At 37.0% G+C, this 22,692-nt stretch overlaps 1 long non-coding RNA gene across 3 annotated transcripts; it reads right to left on the reverse strand.

Annotated features, from left to right (window-relative positions):
* Positions 1 to 9,912: 9,912 nt before the first annotated feature.
* On the reverse strand, positions 9,913 to 16,055 carry LOC121875791. Of its 3 annotated transcripts, XR_006090669.1 has the most exons (5): positions 15,651 to 16,055; positions 14,258 to 14,384; positions 13,454 to 13,764; positions 10,914 to 11,167; positions 9,913 to 10,498 (listed from the first exon to the last, which is right to left on the reverse strand). It is a non-coding gene; the product is annotated as an uncharacterized LOC121875791 (long non-coding RNA). The 3 variants fall into 3 exon arrangements; XR_006090670.1 differs by having other exon boundaries at positions 13,454 to 14,384; XR_006090668.1 differs by lacking the exon at positions 13,454 to 13,764 and having other exon boundaries at positions 15,651 to 16,049.
* Between the last annotated feature and the right edge of the window lie 6,637 nt (positions 16,056 to 22,692).

Consider the following 22,692-nt stretch of genomic DNA (forward strand, 5'->3'; position numbering starts at 1 on the left):
CGTGTATGACTCTGTCAATCGCGCTACCCCTCCACGCCCTCCCCGTCACCCCAGAAGTGCCACCAACTACTGGTATCGTATCCCTGCCATGAGACATCTCCGGCAGGTAACCCGTGATCTCCACTCTGCCATACGGAGGTCTCGGTCTCCAGAGGACTGGGAAGACTTCAAAAATTGGTGCTCCTTTGCAACTCAGGAGCGCCGTCGGATACGTGAGGCGGACTGGCTATCCTTCACGGGGTCTCTATCGTTCCAGTCGTCACCCTCTTATGTATGGAATCGGATTAATGCTATACGGGGTACTCGACGGAGGCCTCCTCCCCACCCTGACCCCGCCTCCCTTGCCTGCTCTTTAATGGAGGACTGGGCACGAGCTTCCTCCCCTGAGGCACTTCCAGATCCAATGCAGGAGGCAGTGCAGGCCCGCATCGATGCGTCTGAGCCTGTTGTTCGTGCTGCTCTTACCTCCCCTGCCCCCACTGATCATCCCATCACACAGTTCGAGCTTGACAGTGCTCGTCGCTCTAGAAAAGACACCTCTCCTGGGGATGATCAGATAACCTACTCCGTCCTCAACGCCTGTACTAATATTCCTAACGGCCCCTTGCTTGCTCTCTACAATATGTCTTATGAACATGGGGTTCTCCCGTCCAACTGGAAAAATGCCACTATTATCCCCATCCCTAAGCCGGGAGATCCTGGGAAATATCGACCCATTAGTCTTACCTCCTGTGTTTGCAAGATGATGGAGAGGATACTCCATCGTCGCCTTCTTCACACCATAGGCGGCTTCCACAACTCCCTCAATGGTTTCATTCAACATCGCAGCACAGCACACTCCATTGCTTCCTTTTATTGCAATCAGACTGCCCGCGTCTCCGTCTTCCTTGATATCAAGGGAGCCTTTGATACGGCTCAGCCTGCCCTCATTTTAGCTGAACTTGCACGGTTAGGGGTTAAAGGGAGACTTCTACAATGGATCGCCTCTTACCTCACTGGACGTCAGGCCCGGGTTCGCGTTGAAGGCTCTATGTCTCCTGTTCAAGAAATGAACCTCGGCACCCCTCAAGGTGGAGTCCTGAGTCCCACCTTGTTTAACACTCTCATGCACTCCATTGCATCACTCCCGTGGCCGACAGAAGTTGTCCACTCAGGATATGCCGACGATGTCCTCCTCCAAGCCCCTGACTACCTCAGCATGCAGGAAGCCCTTGATCTGGTCTCCAGAGAGTGTGATTCACTTGGTTTCCTTCTTTCAACTGCGAAAACAAAAGCCATGTGGCACGGTCGTGTTGTACCTCCACCCCTTTTCTTATCAGGAACGCCCTTGGACTGGGTTAATGAGACAAAATACCTGGGTGTGTATGTAACTCGCACACGTTGTCAGATCCCTGAAGTCCGCTATCTTCGAGACATATGTTTTCGGCGTCTCGCTCCCCTCTCTACCATGTGCAGGGGTTCCCTTGGTGCCAGCATCCCTGTACTTCTCACCATGTACAAGTCTTTTGTCCGTTCCTGTGTCGACTACGCCGCCCCTGCCCTCGTCAACATTAGTCGGACTGCTGTCAACCGTCTCGAAGTTATCCAGAGGAAAGCTGCTCGTATCATCCTTGGGGCTCCTCAGTGGACACGCTCTACTTCTCTATATAACGAACTTGGTCTTTCCCCCTTACAGGATCGTGTCCAGGAGTTTTACCTAAAAACTGCCGTTTCCATTCTACGGGATCCTAGGGGCAACTATGTCCAAACCAACTTGACTACTGCTGTTCGAGACCGACCTCCATCTCGAAGACAGTGGCGAGGGTCACTCATCCCAGCCCTTCAGGAACACGACCTCCTGCCTGATATTGTTGTCACCCCTGCTGTTGGTTCGTCTCCTTCTCCCTGGCTGGATTTTCAACCTGAAGTGATTGCCCTCGGTGGACCGCTCCCGAAATCCCAGGTGAACCCTGTTATTCTCTGCAAATACCACCTCTCCAGGATCGCTCACTGGTCCCCAGGTAGGGTCGTCCTCTACACTGATGGTTCTGTTGACCCCGCTACAGGTAGGGCCGGGGCTGGTGTCTACATCTCCCGTCCTGATGCCCCTGAGCCTATCAAACTGTCTCTCAGAGTTTCTGACGGGGCATCCTCCACTCAGGCTGAACTAATAGCCCTCCTTGCTGCCCTTCTCGCTGAGGAAGAAGCAGATGGTTTCTGCCCCTTGCTTGTCTGCTGCGATTCCAGGTCTGCTCTCGACGGGATCGCATTTGGATCTGGGGAAAATAAGGACCTCATCCTCCGAATACGAGGGTTAACATCCACACTTCAGGATGCAGGCCGCCCTGTGACATTCCTATGGATACCCAGTCATGTCGGTATCTTGGGGAATGAGGCAGCAGATGACCTTGCCAAGACTGGCTGCAACAAGGCCACACCTGACTACGTTGTTCCTCGAACACTCTTACAGATTAGGACCCAAATCCGCCGCAAACAGAGAGAAGCTCGGGAAGCAGCCATCCCCCTGGACTCCCCGCCCACATGGTACGATGTCCTCCGTAAACTTCCTGACCTCTCGTATGTCTACGGGAAAGGGTCGCGGAAGGGGGACGTGATTGCTGCCCGTATCATCATTGGGTATGACTTTGCTTGGGAGATTGGTATCCCCACATCCCCTGAGCAACGCTCTTGTGCGTTATGCAGAAGACCCGACAGCCGCACCCTTATTCACTACCTCCTAAGATGTCCCCACACACAACGCTTCCGTGACGCCTGCTGGACCACCACTCCACGACCCCCTGACGGAGACACGATGATCCTCCCAATACTGGCCAGATATTTTGTAAATAATATTGATTATGTGTTAAAGGAACATCCTTCCTTCCTTAGGCTTTAGTAAGCCCCTTTATAATATTTATACTGTATATACTTTTCACACTTGCCAGATGATTCTGGTGTCATTGTACAGGGGTACCTAGTGACAGCACTAGGATCCCGCTTCCTCTATCAAGGAATAAACAATTGAAATTGAAATTGAATTGGTCCTAGGTATTCACTAATTGGTAACTTTACTCTCACATTCTCTAATCAAAATATACTAGCATGAAATGTTATTAATCAGATATATATTTAATAATATGTAATATACAGTGTATATTGCCATGTAAATTATACAATAAGAAAATGTTTGACGAAATTTACACCAAAACTATAACTCCGGTCGAATTGTAAAATATTCAATACATTTCCTCCCATTTTAATTTTATTCTGTCATTCTGGCTATTCCCAGCAGTCTGGTAACTGTTGCTTGACTTCATCAACTGGTTCTGACTGAAGCATCAACTGTTAATGTTGAAAATAAGTAAAACACGTTTTATTTTACTCTAATTGATATACAAAAAGAAGTGTGATGGTTCAAGAGTTACGGTACACACAACCATATCATATCCTTAAAAATGTAAATAATACTCGATGTATGAAGAATGCATTTATATATTTCACTCACACGACAAACTTCGAAGAACGATGTTTCTTTTAATGAATGTTCTCATATAAGGAAAATATGTGTATTCATTAACGATGAAGAGCCACCACACTACTTCCTTGAGTTTACAAACACGTAAAATCGTACCAAGCCTCAGAAAAACCATAGTTAAGCTTGTTTCATATTGTCAATCAATAACCACACTAACAATATTATGACTTACCTGTTCCACCAGCATAATTCTTATCTTGTGCTGCTTTTTTCTTAACGCTAACACGAAAGAGTTCCTTTTGATGTAAGTCAATAATGTTTTGAAGTTGAGTCTAAACTATAAACACTGTAATTTACTACGGTAAGTTTTCTTTCGTCTTTCACAAAGTAAAATATTAAAGACTAGACACACCTTACGGTGTAACTAAAATTTGTTGACTGTAAAAATCTGTAAGGCGGAGCTAAATATGAGGAAAAAGATAGGATTGTCTGGACCAATCAGAGGCCGCCTGTGGTAAGGGCGTCCCACATGGGTGGAGTCTCATAAAAATATTTTTCTTTCTCGTCAACATTTTGGTACACTTGGTAAAACTCAACTGGGTGGATTCTCTTACCAATAATTTTATTTTTCTTATTTCTCGCCAGCGTTTTAGTACACTTGGTAAAACCTAACTATCATATATGATATTATTTTAAACAAAGAGAAGTAAGATAAAGTTGTGTCACACTTAACAGAGAGATGACTCGTATCCTGCTTGTCTTATACACACACAAAGTGATGAGTCATATCCTGCACCAAATATATACTCAGGTTTCAACTAATGATAAATGGTTGGTGAGAGAAATTTCAACTTACATTACAAAAACTCAGTTAGACTTTTATCATGTGTCAAAAAGCTACAAAATGGATTTCTCACACGAACCATTTATCACAGAGTACAAAAATTAAAGTTGGATTTCTCGCACCAACTTTTATTGTGTCTGGATTTCTGTCACCAACTTTTATCATATACAAAACTCAGTTGGATTTCTCTCACCAACCATTTATGTTGTCAAGAAATTCAACTGAGTTTTGTAGAATGATAAAAGTTGGTGAGAGAAATCCATCTGAGAATCACTCAGGTTTTTGATACATAAGAGTTGGTGTGTTGCTCCTTTGGGGAGGTGATTTTTTTAATTTCTGGGATTTACCAGTTTGAAAAACTTCTTCATGACAACAAAAATATCCCCAAGGTCAGGCAGCCTCACACAGGGGTCCTAGGAATTCACTAATTGGTAACTCGACTCTCGAGATTGCTAAGCCACGCCACCTTTATCACTTCATGCGTTTGTAATATTGTGGAATTATTATCTGTATAGATCCTTTTTCTAATCAAAATATAAAGCACAAAATGTTATTAATCAGATTTATATTAAATAATTTCATGTAAATCCACAATGAAAACGTGGATAAGATAAATCTTGATAAAATCAAACGGGAAAATGGAAACAACGGAGCACCTTAGCTTTCGTCTTTATTCAAGACATCTTCAGAGGCAACTGGACTACATGGACAGAGAGAGGCTTAAATATACAGGGTGACCTTAAAAACATGAGGTCAGGTCATAATGATGTCATCCACTAATCCCCACACCAACACACACGTAGAGGAGCTTAAGAGAAGGGGGTGACGTGACTAGTCAGGTCAAAAATAAGGGACCCACAAAGTAACTATCATACATCTAGATCAAAGGTTTTCAAAGCATTTTTAACCTTGGGCCACTGACAAATAAATTTATGTAACATATTATCAGTTTTGAACTGACCATCACTAAGGTTTATTGATTTTAATTCCTTAATCAAACTAGCTTCAACCAGAAGTCTTTCTGTGACACAAGATGATTTAAATACTTCTAAGCTTTTTTCCCAAGCAATGGGGTGATTATTATTCCTAACATGAACGAACAAGGCACTGCTTTCAGATGCTGTTCTGATATTATACTTATGTTGTTTGATTCTGAGCTGCAGTGTTTTTCCTGTTTGTCCCACATAATTACAATTACATTTGCTACATGGAATACAATAAACACTTCCATTTACATTCAAACTTGGGCTATTCCTTATTAACATATTGGTAATGGTAGAGTCATACTTGAAAAGAACATTAATATTTAGAAGCTTGAGGGACCGAACTAATGGGACAAATTCATTACAATAGGGCAGAGTCAAAATATTCTTAAGTGTAGGAACTTGTCTGGTTTGAGAGGAATGAAAGGATTTTTTAGCCCTTTTAAAACAACGATCAACAAACACAGAAGGGTACCCGAGTTTCTGTGCAATGGAACGAATGTGTTTCAATTCATCGTCAATAAATTCAGAGTCACAAATACGCAGACATCTTAAGAACATAGCAGAAAAAACTGACATTTTGGTAGACTCAAGGTGATTCGATAAAAAGTGAATGAAACTGTCAACCTGTGTGGGCTTTCTATATACCTTAAATTTATAGTTTTGGCCATTTCTCATGATAAGCATATCAAGGAATGGAAGGGATCCATTTATTTCTCTTTCAATTTTGAATGTGATACTTGGGACAATATCATTAAGCTTGTCTAAAAATTCCAATGGGTCACTGTTTCTAGGCCAAAGACAAAGAACATTATCTACATATCTATACCATGGAGGAAAAAAGTCCACTATATTGGGTAGTAATCTAGCCTCAAAAAACTCCATATAAATACAGGCTAGAGGAGCAGAAAGACAATTACCCATGCTCATGCCAAATATTTGCTTATAGAACTTCCCATTTGCTCTAAACACATTGTCAGTTACGCATAACTCTATCAATTTCAGGAAAGTATTATGTTCAATAGTTAAATCTAACAGTTGTAATTTATCTTTGAGAAATGAAAGTAAGTCTTTCACAGGTACTCTAGTGAACAGTGAATTTACATCAAAACTTATTAATTCGCAAGGTTCATTGTGTTTCCTGAGTTTATCAATTAAATCACTGCTATTGTGTATATGTGAATTAGATATTTGGCCTGTAAGAGGGGATAGCATCTTTACCAGCCACTTGGATAATTTGTAAGTAACAGAACCCACAGAACTCACGATAGGACGTAATGGATTGTTAGGCTTGTGTGTTTTGATCAATCCATACATGTAAGGTAAAGTGGGATTGGTTTGAGAGAGCTGTTTGATGAGATCGGGGTTCTTTTTCAATAACATCTTCATTTTGGAATTAGATAACTTATTAATATTTTCCAGGGGATCTTTCGTAAGCTCACAATACGTGCTTTCATCACTAAGTAATGAATTCATCTTATCACTGTAGTCACTTTTATCCAAAATAACAATAGCATTAGACTTATCAGCCTTGGTAATATGGATATTCTTATTTCTTTTCAAGTTTATCAAGGCTGTTTCAAATCTTTTTGGAATGTTTGAAACAAATTTCTTATATAAAACATTATGTATACAACCTTTAGCTATGGAAATATCTTCATTTGTAACATCTGACGACTTATTCTTTTCCAGGTTGATTAAACCTTTAGCAATAGTAAGCGGATTAATACACCGTTGAGTGATAGAAAACTTCTTTCCAAAACCAAGAACAAGTTTCTCATTTGTCTGTAGATCATAAGATGATAAGTTTATGAACAAATTTGGATCACTCAATGTGGTCCAGTAACTCTCGTCAAACAGAGCATTAAATTTGGCATTTAACCTTCTTTTTTGGGCTTTGTCAGTTTCACTAAGAAGTTGATATACAAAATCACGAATGGTGTGCCACTTATCAACACAAACACTGTTTTGCATAAGTATTTTACACTGAGCACTGTGTTTGAAGGCTAATTTCACACTATCACTTGAACTCTTGATAAGGGAATCTAGCAACACCTTATCCAACTCAGAGAATGCTTGATTGTCCAGATTTCTTAGTCTACTTGGAAGACAGGACTTGGGAACAATTTTATCATCTCTGCAATCTTTCAAAAACTTCAACATGTTTTTGAGACTATGAGCCTTCAGCAAACTCTTCTTGTAGTTACGGTAGATGGGGCGAAGATGAGGATGTTGTTGACAGATTAAGGACACAGCGTAAGAGAGATGTATAAGTTCCATATTTCATGTAAATCCACAATGAAAACGTGGATAAGATAAATCTTGATAAAGTCACACGGGAAAATGGGAACAACAGAGCACCTTAGCTTTCGTCTTTATTCAAGACATCTTCAGAGGCAACTGGACTATATGGACAGAGAGTGGCTTAAATATACAGGGTGACCTTAAAAACATGGTCAGGTCATAATGATGTCATCCACTAATCCCCACACCAACACACACGTAGAGGAGCTTAAGAGAAGGGGGGTGACGTGACTAGTCAGGTCAGGTCAAAAAAAAGGGACCCACAAAATAACTATCATACATCTAGATCAAGGGTTTTTAAAGCATTTTTAACCTTGGGCCACTGACAAATAAATTTATGTAACATATTATCAGTTTTGAACTGACCATCACTAAGGTTTATTGATTTTAATTCCTTAATCAAACTAGCTTCAACCAGAAGTTTTTCTGTGACACAAGATGATTTAAATACTTCTAAGCTTTTTTCCCAAGCAATGGGGTGATTATTATTCCTAACATGAACGAACAAGGCACTGCTTTCAGATGCTGTTCTGATATTATACTTATGTTGTTTGATTCTGAGCTGCAGTGTTTTTCCTGTTTGTCCTACATAATTACAATTACATTTGCTACATAGAATACAATAAACACTTCCATTTACATTCAAACTTGGGCTATTCCTTATTAACATATTGGTAATGGTTGAGTCATACATGAGAACAACGTTAATATTTAGAAGCTTGAGGGACCGAACTACCGGGGCAAATTTATTATGATAGGGCAGAGTCAAAATACAGGTCACCCTGTATATTTAAGCCTCTCTCTGTCCATGTAATCCAGTTGCCTCTGAAGATGTCTTGAATAAAGACGAAAGCTAAGGTGCTCCGTTGTTTCCATTTTCCCGTGTGATTTTATCAAGATATTTAATAATATGTAATATACAGTGTATATTGTCATGTAAATTATACAATAAGAAAATGTTTGACTAAATTTACACTAAAACTATAACTCTGGTCGAATTGTAAAATATTCAATACATTTCCTCTCATTTTAATTTTATTCTGTCATTCTGGCTATTCTCAGCAGTCTGGTAACTGTTGCTTGACTTCATCAACTGGTTCTGACTGAAGCATCAACTGTTAATGTTGAAAATAAGTAAAACACGTTTTATTTTACTCTAATTGATATACAAAAAGAAGTGTGATGGTTCAAGAGTTACGGTACACACAACCATATCATATCCTTAAAAATGTAAATAATACTCGATGTATGAAGAATGCATTTATATATTTTACACAGGTATCGGAATAACTTTACAAGTTGCTATTGATCTGGATACATTTTCATGTTATAACATTTAACAGACATAATAACTGTTTACGTTTTTCGTCTTTTCAGTACAAACACACATAAATACATACATACTATTTCTGTCATTAGAATCACATGATCGACTTTTAACGAATAACACCACCTAGATCTTGATTTTTAATTAGCACGCATAGTGATACGTATATGCTTCAACACAAGTCTGGTAAAATAGCCACCTTCGTGAGCTAATGTTTTTCCACGTCTGTGAAAAAGTAATAAAACGTGTCTTGTGATAGATAATCTTTGCAGTAATAATGGGATGGTGCATCGAGGAATGAATTTGGAGGCCCAGAAAGGAAACGGCTGATTAATAAATTTTTGAGGCTCCCCATTGTTTGTTCTTTTTATAGATTCTGAAACTAACCTGCTTATTTGCATATTCCCTTTTCAAAGTATTTTAATCTAATAAATGTTCTTGTTCTAGTATACTGTACAGTTTCAAAAACTTTTCATCACAGTTTGGATATTTAGACTTTAGTACTAATTAAAAAAAAAGAGCCGAATTACTCCTGGGTTTACATCTAAAGTATTTCCATAAAATAAACAAAAAACAAGTTCAAAATGTTTGATCAATTCCAATAATTCAGGGAAAGGATAAAGTAAATGGCCTTTGCTAATATTTGAAATCCAAGAATTCTTTGAAGGTTCTCCACGAAAGTGAGGGTGAGTTTCTTTGAGCTTAAATGCTATGTAACCTGCTACATATTTTAATGCTTCCTGTTAGGCATCTATGCTCTCCTTACTAGGACAACTCTGATTGTCTATTGTCTTAGACATTATCAGTTGTACTTCATGATACTCAGTGTCGTCAACTTCACATTCAGAAAGCTGAAATCCTATATTGCGTGCTGTACAATATGGCGTGTTATCATCGGTTTCATCTTGTACCTCGACTAATGTAGACTGGAAAAGAGAAGCAGGTACATCTAAGCCTAACAATAAAATCCTAATCCTTGCCTCAAAATCACTGCAATCTGCATATTCACCTGCCCCAATGACCCGAACACAAGAGAAAAAATTCTCAAGGGCATCCTGATTTAATGTAGATGTTAAAACATAATTTACTTTGTATTTATCTTGAAGGAAGTTAAAGATCTTAGGTAGTGCATTTCCTGGAATAACCATTGCTTTTTGACAGGGACTTAATGGACATTTCATCAAACGAAAGTACTGTCAATCTTTCTGAACTGTTTTTAGTAAACCATTTGCATTTAATAAATCCAGGCTTTTAGTTAAGATTCCTGGGGGAGTTTGAAAGTTCATTATTCATCGGCTAAGACATTCTGCAGAGGGTAATGGATATTTTAATACATTAGTAACGAAACCATAAGCTTTGGAAGAGATGGACTTTGTGCCAAAGCTTTAGCCACACTGTCTTGGTCCCAAGGACTTCTAGATGCAGGATTCGATAATCTTCTTAACTGTGCATTGGAGAATATGGCTGCCGCAGGCTTCCAAGTATTTTGCTTCCTTATTGTAGATTTAGCTGCCCGAAGTTGGCTTTGGAAATGTTTGACACTCGCCTTATTATTCATATATTTTGTTCTCCAGTAGTTTACCGACCTGAATAACAGAAAGAAAGGTACAAATCATGAGTGTTGCTAAATTCCGTCAGTCAACAGTTAAAAGATTTTTGTATGTCTAATAGCGAGTGTGTATCCGCCCTTTGTGAGCCAGGGTGGACAGATGTATGATGAGTCTAGATGTGGATAGCTAGATGACATGAGAGAGTCTGGATGGATGTGGATAGATAAATGATATGCCAGTCTGGATGTCGATAAACAGATGGTAAGGGAGTTAATAAGGGTGGATAATTATACATGAAATAATACATAAGGTTAAGGGTTAAATATATATATTACAAAATAAATTCAAACTATGAAAGATGCTCTACCATCTGTTACTTAACTTAAATCATTATGCAGACTTCATGTGGGTGGGAAACAGACTTATTTCTTAATACATGAAAATAACTTACAATTTGTGCGAAGGCTTTTTGCATTTTTTCTGGAAGAAGGTCCCAGTTCTTGATCATGTCCATCATTTTGAATCTGTCCACCATTAGTGTCTCCATCATTCAGAATATGTCCACCACCTTGACTGAGTCCACCATCTTGACTGAGTCCACCACCTTGACTGAGTCCACCATCTTGACTGAGCCCACCAATTTCCGCTTGATTTGGGCGTGAAGCGTCTTTTCTATTCAGGAACACTTGAATCGGTAGCAGTTTTCTGAAGCAAAATATATTGTAGATAATTTTTTTCCCATGAAATATACAATTGTTGTAGGTTATTACTATACCGGTACTGTATTGTGAGTAATGAAATTTCCTACCCAGGTACAAGTAGAAACCTATTATAAGAGTAGAAGCCTAGTACAAGTTATGATTCCAGCTGCATCATGACCATCATTGATAACTAATTGTTATATAGTTAAGGAAACTAATTTATGACATGTATGTATATTATGTATGCTGTATTATATATTATGTATGTGCTCCATTTATGTACTATTTATTCAGCCTAGCTAGCAGTGTGTGGCAATGTATTTAAGATGTCCCACATGCTTAATTAATGTGCCTGGCGACGTATGGAAGCTGCTAATGTATCACTTGCCATACGTCGTCTATAGAGCAGTTAACAAGCAGCCAGGTCGGAGGGCACTACTTCCCTTGTGTACATATCTCTTATCCAGTAAATCGAACCTACAAAACTATACAGGTGTTTGTGTTCGCTCCTGTATATTGAACTTATTACCCAGAACATAACATGACACATGAAATTTCCTTACAGCACTGAATGACTAATATACATTATCCATTTATTTGGAAAAATATGCTTCTATTCTGTCCATGTTATTGTAAGCAGACTAAGGCCCGTACTATAAAATCATCGCCAGGTCTGGCGTTCATTCTCTGCGTAAGAAATGTGCTAGGCTACGTCTTCCAGTTATATTTGTGCATTATTAAAAAACATTGCCAAAGTATGACATGCGTGACGGTGTAGCCTACCGATGATGATGATGATGGAGATAAAATGGCAATGGTTTGCCATGGGAATGGAGAGAAGAGGTAAGGTAGAAGGAAAGTTATGAAACGGGAAGTAAAGTAATAGAGAATAAGAGCAGGTGGGCTATCCACCTAGCAGAGACGATTTGATTGGCTGCGGTGAAGGCCGCACTAAGAGGTCGCCCGAGCTCAAGGGAACAGGGGAGCTAGCTAGCAAGGGGTTGTTTGTTATTGTGTTAGTTGGAGAGGTCTGCTAGGTCCTTGTGTGACTAGTAGACTACTCTCATCCTCTATCTTTAATATTATTGTAGAAAATAAGGTCTGACTGGCGACAAGAAATGTACCTACATCAATACCCGTATATTAAAGTAAACTTTTAACCAAATACTGAAATAAAGAAAACAAATAGCAAACTCTTGGCTTTTTAAGGTATACAATTTAGCATGAGACAGCACATCCTTATGAAAGAACCAATGCAACAACTTGCTCTTTGGAGAATAATGTGTGCTAAATAGCAGTGATTACAGTAGGCTGTTGGTGAATTTGCACCATTAATTCTGTTTCAACCAACTTGAATCATACATTAAAAAATACAAATTAATCAATAAAACAGGTTGAACTGGAAATTAACTACTATACGTATTACAAAAAAAAGGAACCTTTAAAAAATAAAAATAAGTACATGAGTCTGCTTTCAAAGCTATACATTTGATTGTGGTATGAACTTTTACCCAAAACCTGGGTAAACATTACCCTTAGTAGCACTGCAACACATAAGCAAGTTTGCGGATGACACCAAAATAGGGCGGCAAATTAATTCAGGGCAGGATGCAAATGCATTACAGGAGGATCTAAATAAACTGCAGGGGTGGTCTGAAAAATGGCAAATGAAATTCAACACCAGCAAGTGCAGCGTACTTAATATTGGCAGAACAAATACTTATAATGTCTACAGCCTTAACAACATCAACCTAGAGAAGTGGACTTGTGAAAGAGACCTAGGGGTACTTGTAAGCCCGGACCTACGGCCTAGAAAACAGTGCGTTAATGTTCGAAATAAGGCAAACAGAGTATTGGGTTTTATATCTAGAAGTGTAAGTAACAAGAGTGCAGAGGTCTTATTGCAACTATATCTTGCACTAGTCAGGTCGCATCTCGATTATGCGGTTCAGTTCTGGTGCCCTTATTATAGAATGGATATAAATGCACTAGAGTCGGTGCAGCGAAGAATGACAAAAATGATTCCGGGACTTAGAAACCTTCCATATCAGGATAGGTTAAAGAAACTTAACTTGCATTCCCTAGAAAGACGAAGAGTGCGGGGAGATATGATAGAAGTATTTAAGTGGGTGAAAGGAATCAATAAAGGGGATATAGATAAAGTTCTTATAATATCCGAGCAGGATAGGACTCGGAGCAACGGATTCAAGTTGGATAAGTTTAGGTTTAGGAGGGAGATAGGAAGAAACTGGTTCACAAATAGGGTGGTGGACGAGTGGAACAAGCTTACCAACTTTGTAGTAAGTGCGGGAACTCTGGAAAGTTTCAAAAGGAGGCTAGATAGATTCATGGATGATAGAGAGTGGTAGTAACTCTCGACAGGAGCTGCCATGCACAGGCCAACCGGCCTATTGCAGACTCCTTATTTTCTTATGTTTTTATGTTCTTATGTTATTAGTTAACAAGTGTGTATATCCTCAGTCAGCAAGATAGTTAGAGAATCCTCTTTCTCTTGAACGGTCCTAAACATAGATTCCTCGCTGGAATGAATAGCCGTAAACCTAGCTCCTGAGGGTCCTGGGGTTTGTGCTCTTTCTTCTTCTGGAAGGAAATGTATAATAGTTTGATTGACGTCTCTGTTAAGGGTATAATATAAATATATAATAGTTTTTAGAACAAAAAATGGTCTGAAAAATAGTGATGACCATCTAAAAATGTTTGTATAAAATATTTTTAAATGTAAATATAAACTAAGTTATCATGGTTACAATATTATAAATTGATTTAATTATAATATACGGCAATTAGTTCCAGGCGTTAAATTTCTTATATTTGCACTTCTCAATTTTTTCCATTAACATACGAGTTATAACAACATTTAATATCTAACTTAGGGAAGCAATATGCAAGCTATAAATTTAACTAACTTACTAATGTTGGTTTTTTTTAAGAATATACAAAAAATAAGTATACTGTATTTCAAAAGTAAGATAATAGTGAAAAAATAGTACCAAAATTATTTTAGGATTTAAAAACAAGGATAGAAAAGAACAAAATTTATCAGAGGGTTGGAAAAGTATGTTCAGTGAATTACCATCAATAAGTTCTTCACTTTCCAAAATCGCTGGAATCCCATGTAGAGAGGCTGGATCTAAGAGTTGAAGAACTGCTTCGTCAATTGCAGTGTATGTACAGGGTATTTTCAATTTGGGGGCCGCCTCCTTCAAGAGAAAAAACAATAAAAACTTTCTTACTGTGAGCTGTGGTTACATACACTGTACACAACTATGTTATATATACACTACTATGTTAGAAAGGAATTTATTAAAATAGCTCCAAACATTATAACCTAACCTATCATTGTAACTGTAGCCACAAAAATTCTCCTTTATCTATGTCAAAAGTTATTTAGATTTAAGGTAACAAACAATAAATGGTAAAATAAGTAAAAAACAATAGTTGCAGCCAGAAATTTTCCACCTGTATTAGTTGTAAACTCATAGGATAGAACATCCTTGACTATAAGCCGAACAAAGTAAAATTTACATATTAATGTATACCAAATATGAATATAAATCTATTGATGAATGAAAATTAACGACATAAAAAAAAGGAATTCTATGGTAACTTACACATTATGACCTTCATTACCGTCGGAAATATAGTAATTATTAATATGTAGTTTATAACAGTAACCAAACCTACCTAACCTAACTTCCTTGCCAACGGGAGGCCTCCGCCACCCTGGACCACAAACTCATATTAACTATCTCTGTTCCACGTCAGTTGCGACACAATGACAAATGTGTCTTAAAATTGTGTAAACTATATGATAGGTATAATAAGAAAATCCAAAAGTTGTGGGGAAATAATTAACAGTAGTACAGACTTCCCTGACTACCGGGTGGGAAGATATTGGAAGCATAATGTGTTGTCTAATGGTAGACCCTGCTGCCATATGGCATCACGATAATTAGGAGCAAGTCCAAGGTTGCTGATCTGACTAAATGTGTCATTTACACACAATTGCAAGGTCCCAATTGTTTCTCGTAATATCGACAACACAACATACATACTGTATATTGATTCTCACTTTTTATGTGTTTTCATTTCGGTATTTATGGTGATTTATTATTAATATTATTATTAATAAAGTTGTTATTATTAATAGTACTAAAGAATTATTATTACAGGCCTGGACGTGGGTCAGTAACTGTGCCTGGGTTGGTTAATCCACGTAAAAAAAAAATTAGGTTGAACGGTAAAGTTTTTACCATTTACTCACACGGCAAACTTCGAAGAACGATGTTTCTTTTAATGAATGTTCTCATATAAGGAAAATATGTGTATTCATTAACGACGAAGAGCCACCACACTACTTCCTTGAGTTTACAAACACGTAAAATCGTACCAAGCCTCAGAAAAACCATAGTTAAGCTTGTTTCATATTGTCAATCAATAACCACACTAACAATATTATGACTTACCTGTTCCACCAACATAATTCTTATCTTGTGCTGCTTTTTTCTTAACGCTAACACGAAAGAGTTCCTTTTGATGTAAGTCAATAATGTTTTGAAGTTGAGTCTAAACTATAAGCACTGTAATATACTACGGTAAGTTTTCTTTCGTCTTTCACAAAGTAAAATATTGAAGACTAGACACACCTTACAGTGTAACTAAAATTTGTTGACTGTAAAAATCTGTAAGGCGGAGCTAAATATGAGGAAAAAGATAGAATTGTCTGGACCAATCAGAGGCCGCCTGTGGTAAGGGCGTCCCCCATGGGTGGAGTCTCATAAAAATATTTTTCTTTCTTTTATTTCTCGTCAACATTTTGGTAAGAACATAAGAAGAACACGAGTCAAAAAGCTACAAAATTGATTTCTCTCACTAACCATTTATCACAGTGTACAAAAATTAAAGTTGCATTTCTCGCACCAACTTTTATTGTCTCTGGATTTCTGTCACCAACTTTTATCATATACAAAACTCAGATGGATTTCTCTCACCAACCATTTATGTTTTCAAGAAATTCAACTGAGTTTTGTACAATGATAAAAGTTGGTGAGAGAAACCCATCTGAGCATCACTCGGCTTTTTGATACATAATAGTTGGCGTGTTGCTCCTTTGAGGAGATGATTTTTTTTAATTTCTGGGATTTACCAGTTTGAAAAACTTCTTCATGACACAAAAATATCCCCAAATTTTTGGGCAAAAAAATTGGGTGTCGACCTCTACACGGGTAATAGTTTCGTTAGGTTAAAAAAATATTTACTAGTTACTGCCAGTAAACAATGGAAACAACGTCCCACCAGCTGCCAGGGCAGATCTCTTGCGTCATCATAGCGAGCCCAAAGTGGCCAAATGGTAGAACAGGACGATGAAATACATAAAGTATTCATTTTTTAAAAGTTTATATATAGATACATAAATTTTTTTCATTAAATTTGAAACATCAATCTTTGTTAATTAAATTTGAAACAAAAGAAAACTACAATACCGTGTTTCTGAATATTTTCATTAAAATATTACATCCAACTATATTTTACCTTAACTGTACCTGAATGAATATATTCTCAGAAATAAATATGGAAATGTAATATTTTTTCCGAAATGACGTACGTATTAGTGGAATTTTTTTTAATTTTATTTCAGTGGAAAGTGGAATACAAGCGTGACGAAAACAATGACTTTCGCTTCCTTTCGTAGTTCAAAAGATGTTACCGTAATCGCTTTTTGAATGGTTTTCAGCTAAAAAACTGTTGCATTACAATAATATTCTGTCCTAATTCACTTGAATAAATACTACGATCCCATATTTCAGAATATTTTAATTTAAAATCATCAAAATCATTTTTCCTTGTCATCGTCCTCAGCACACAGTTGTCAGTTTCAAGATTTTCCGTTTAAATTTTTAAGTTACCGAATATTTCTTTTCCCAAACCGTTTTACAGTATTGTAGGTTAAACAGTTTACTGTTTGTGCAAACCCCATAGAAAAAAATGACAAATGGAGACACCAAATATATATATATATATATATATATATATATATATATATATATATATATATATATATATATATATATATATATATATAAATGCTGTGTGTGACTTGCAACACTGTCGGTAGGATCAGGTGGTGCTAACCAAGGTCAGGCAGCCTCACACAGGGTCATAGGAATTCACTAATTGGTAACTTTACTCTCACATTCTCTAAGCCACGTCACCTTTGTCACTTCATGCGTTTGTAATATTGTGGTATTATTATCTGTATAGATTCTTTCTCTAATCAAAATATACTAGCATGAAATGTTATTAATCAGATATATATTTAATAATATGTAATATACAGTGTATATTGCCATGTAAATTATACAATAAGAAAATGTTTGACGATATTTACACCAAAACTATAACTCTGGTCGAATTGTAAAATATTCAATACATTTCCTCCCATTTTAATTTTATTCTGTCATTCTGGCTATTCTCAGCAGTCTGGTAACTGTTGCTTGACTTCATCAACTGGTTCTGACTGAAGCATCAACTGTTAATGTTGAAAATAAGTAAACACGTTTTATTTTACTCTAATTGATATACAAAAAGAAGTGTGATGGTTTAAGAGTTACGGTACACACAACCATATCATATCCTTAAAAATGTAAATAATACTCGATGTATGAAGAATGCATTTATATATTTCACTCACACGGCAAACTTCGAAGAACGATGTTTCTTTTAATGAATGTTCTCATATAAGGAAAATATGTGTATTCATTAACGACGAAGAGCCACCACACTACTTCCTTGAGTTTACAAACACGTAAAATCGTACCAAGCCTCAGAAAAGCCATAGTTAAGTTTGTTTCATATTGTCAATCAATAACCACACTAACAATATTATGACTTACCTGTTCCACCAACATAATTCTTATCTTGTGCTGCTTTTTTCTTAACGCTAACACGAAAGAGTTCCTTTTGATGTAAGTCAATAATGTTTTGAATTTGAGTCTAAACTATAAACACTGTAATTTACTTCGGTAAGTTTTCTTTCGTCTTTCACAAAGTAAAATATTAAAGACTAGACACACCTCACAGTGTAACTAAAATTTGTTGACTGTAAAAATCGGCAAGGCGGAGCTAAATATGAGGAAAAAGATAGAATTGTCTGGACCAATCAGAGGCCGCCTGTGGTAAGGGCTTCCCCCATGGGTGGAGTCTCATAAAAATATTTTTCTTTCTCGTCAACATTTTGGTACACTTGGTAAAACTCAACTGGGTGGATTCTTTTACCAATAATTTTATTTTTCTTATTTCTCGCCAGCGTTTTAGTATACTTGGTAAAACCCAACTATCACATATGATATTATTTTAAACAAAGAGAAGTACATAAATTGATTTCTCTCACTAACCATGGAAATATACAATATTTTTGTTGAAACTACCCACGTTTCAGTGTAAAGTGTCGTAATAATATATGGTAAACAATTTGCCTTCGGCACTCGGCGTTTCAGGCACGGCCAGCCTCAGTTTATAGGACAAAGTGTTTTTACTGATAAATGGTTGGTGAGAGAAATCTCAACTTACATTACAAAAACTCAGACTTTTATCATGTGTCAAAAAGCTACAAAATAGATTTCTCTCACCAACCATTTATCACAGTGTACAAAAATTAAAGTTGGATTTCTCTCACCAAGCATTTATGTTGTCAAGAAATTCAACTGAGTTTTGTACAATGATAAAAGTTGGTGAGAGAAACCCAATTGAGTATCACTCAGGTTTTTGACACATAAAAGTTGGTGTGTTGCTCCTTTGGGGAGGTGATTTTTTCATTCTAGGATTTTCCAGTTTGAAAAACTTCTGAACTGACAAATAAAATATCCTCATAGATTCCTGTAAAGCTGATTTACTTCCAAAATGATAAATGGTTGGTGAGAGAAATCTCAACTTACATTACAAAAACTCAGTTAGACTTTTATCATGTGTCAAAAAGCTGCAAAATTGATTTCTCTCACCAACCATTTATCACAGTGTACAAAAATAAAAGTTGGATTTCTCTCACCAACTTTTATCATATACAAAACTCAGTTGGATTTCTCTCACCAACCATTTATGTTGTCAAGAAATTCAACTGAGATTTGTACAATACTAAAAGTTGGTGAGAGAAATCCATCTGAGCATCACTCAGCTTTTTGACACATAAAAGTTGGTGTGTTGCTCCTTTGGGGAGGTGATTTTTTAATTTCTGGGATTTACCAGTTTGAAAAACTTCTTCATGACAACAAAAATATCCCCAAGGTCAGGCAGCCTCACACAGGGGTCCTAGGAATTCACTAATTGGTAACTCGACTCTCGAGATTGCTAAGCCACGTCACCTTCATGCGTTTGTAATATTGTGGAATTATTATCTGTATAGATCCTTTTTCTAATCAAAATATAATATCATAAAATGTTATTAATCAGATATATATTTAATAATTTCATGTAAATCCACAATGAAAACGTGGATAAGATAAATCTTGATAAAATAAAACGGGAAAATGGAAACAACGGAGCACCTTAGCTTTCGTCTTTATTCAAGACATCTTCAGAGGCAACTGGACTACATGGACAGAGAGAGGCTAAAATATACAGGGTGACCTTAAAAACATGAGGTCAGGTCATAATGATGTCATCCACTAATCCCCACACCAACACACACGTAGAGGAGCTAAAGAGAAGGGGGTGACGTGACTAGTCAGGTCAAAAATAAGGGACCCACAAAGTAACTATCATACATCTAGATCAAAGGTTTTCAAAGCATTTTTAACCTTGGGCCACTGACAAATAAATTTATGTAACATATTATCAGTTTTGAACTGACCATCACTAAGGTTTATTGATTTTAATTCCTTAATCAAACTAGCTTCAACCAGAAGTCTTTCTGTGACACAAGATGATTTAAATACTTCTAAGCTTTTTTCCCAAGCAATGGGGTGATTATTATTCCTAACATGAACGAACAAGGCACTGCTTTCAGATGCTGTTCTGACATTATACTTATGTTGTTTGATTCTGAGCTGCAGTGTTTTTCCTGTTTGTCCTACATAATTACAATTACATTTGCTACATGGAATACAATAAACACTTCCATTTACATTCAAACTTGGGCTATTCCTTATTAACATTTTGGTAATGGTAGAGTCATACTTGAAAACAACATTAATATTTAGAAGCTTGAGGGACCGAACTAACGGGACAAATTTATTACAATAGGGCAGAGTCAAAATATTCTTAAGTGTAGGAACTTGTCTGGTTTGAGAGGAATGAAAGGATTTTTTAGCCCTTTTAAAACAACGATCAATAAACACAGACGGGTACCCGAGTTTCTGTGCAATGGAACGAATATGTTTCAATTCATCGTCAATAAATTCAGAGTCACAAATACGCAGACATCTTAAGAACATAGCAGAAAAAACTGACATTTTGGTAGACTCCAGGTGATTCGATAAAAAGTGAATGAAACTGTCTACCTGTGTGGGCTTTCTATATACCTTAAATTTATAGTTTTGGCCATTTCTCATGATAAGCATATCAAGGAATGGAAGGGATCCATTTATTTCTCTTTCAATTTTGAATGTGATACTTGGGACAATATCATTAAGCTTGTCTAAAAATTCCAATGGGTCACTGTTTCTAGGCCAAAGACAAAGAACATTATCTACATATCTATACCATGGAGGAATAAAGTCCACGATATTGGGTAGTAATCTAGACTCAAAAAACTCCATATAAATACAGGCTAGAGGAGCAGAAAGACAATTACCCATGCTCATGCCAAATATTTGCTTGTACAACTTCCCATTTGCTCTAAACACATTGTCAGTTACGCATAACTCTATCAATTTCAGGAAAGTATCATGTTCAATAGTTAAATCTAACAGTTGTAATTTATCTTTGAGAAATGAAAGTAAGTCTTTCACAGGTGCTCTAGTGAACAGTGAATTTACATCAAAACTTATTAATTCGCAAGGTTCATTGTGTTTCCTGAGTTTATCAATTAAATCACTGCTATTGTGTATATGTGAATTAGATATTTGGCCTGTAAGAGGGGATAGCATCTTTACCAGCCACTTGGATAATTTGTAAGTAACAGAACCCACAGAACTCACGATAGGACGTAATGGATTGTTAGGCTTGTGTGTTTTGATCAATCCATACATGTAAGGTAAAGTGGGATTGATTTGAGAGAGCTGTTTGATGAGATCGGGGTTCTTTTTCAATAACGTCTTCATTTTGGAATTAGATAGCTTATTAATATTTTCCAGGGGATCTTTCGTAAGCTCACAATACGTGCTTTCATCACTAAGTAATGAATTCATCTTATCATTGTAGTCACTTTTATCCAAAATAACAATAGCATTAGACTTATCAGCCTTGGTAATATGGATATTCTTATTTCTTTTCAAGTTTATCAAGGCTGTTTCAAATCTTTTTGGAATGTTTGAAACAAATTTCTTATGTAAAACATTATGTATACAGCCTTTAGCTATGGAAATATCTTCATTTGTAACATCTGATGACTTATTCTTTTCCAGGTTGATTAAACCTTTAGCAATAGTAAGCGGATTAACACACCGTTGAGTGATAGAAAACTTCTTTCCAAAACCAAGAACAAGTTTCTCATTTGTCTGTAGATCATAAGATGATAAGTTTATGAACAAATTTGGATCACTCAATGTGGTCCAGTAACTCTCGTCAAACAGAGCATTAAATTTGGCATTTAACCTTCTTTTTTGGGCTTTGTCAGTTTCACTAAGAAGTTGATATACAAAATCACGAATGGTGTGCCACTTATCAACACAAACACTGTTTTGCATAAGTATTTTACACTGAGCACTGTGTTTGAAGGCTAATTTCACACTATCACTTGAACTCTTGATAAGGGAATCTAGCAACACCTTATCCAACTCAGAGAATGCTTGATTGTCCAGATTTCTAAGTCTACTTGGAAGACAGGACTTGGGAACAATTTTATCATCTCTGCAATCTTTCAAAAACTTCCACATGTTTTTGAGACTATGAGCCTTCAGCAAACTCTTCTTGTAGTTACGGTAGATGGGGCGAAGATGAGGATGTTGTTGACAGATTAAGGACACAGCGTAAGAGAGATGTATAAGTTCCATATTTCATGTAAATCCACAATGAAAACGTGGATAAGATAAATCTTGATAAAGTCACACGGGAAAATGGGAACAACAGAGCACTTTAGCTTTAGTCTTTATTCAAGACATCTTCAGAGGCAACTGGACTACATGGACAGAGAGAGGCTTAAATATACAGGGTGACCTTAAAAACATGGTCAGGTCATAATGATGTCATCCACTAATCCCCACACCAACACACACGTAGAGGAGCTTAAGAGAAGGGGGGTGACGTGACTAGTCAGGTCAGGTCAAAAATAAGGGACCCACAAAATAACTATCATACATCTAGATCAAAGGTTTTCAAAGAATTTTTAACCTTGGGCCACTGACAAAATAAATT

This window comes from Homarus americanus, unplaced genomic scaffold, assembly GCF_018991925.1.
Source record: "Homarus americanus isolate GMGI-L3 unplaced genomic scaffold, GMGI_Hamer_2.0 scaffold22250, whole genome shotgun sequence".
Lineage (NCBI taxonomy): Eukaryota > Metazoa > Arthropoda > Malacostraca > Decapoda > Nephropidae > Homarus > Homarus americanus.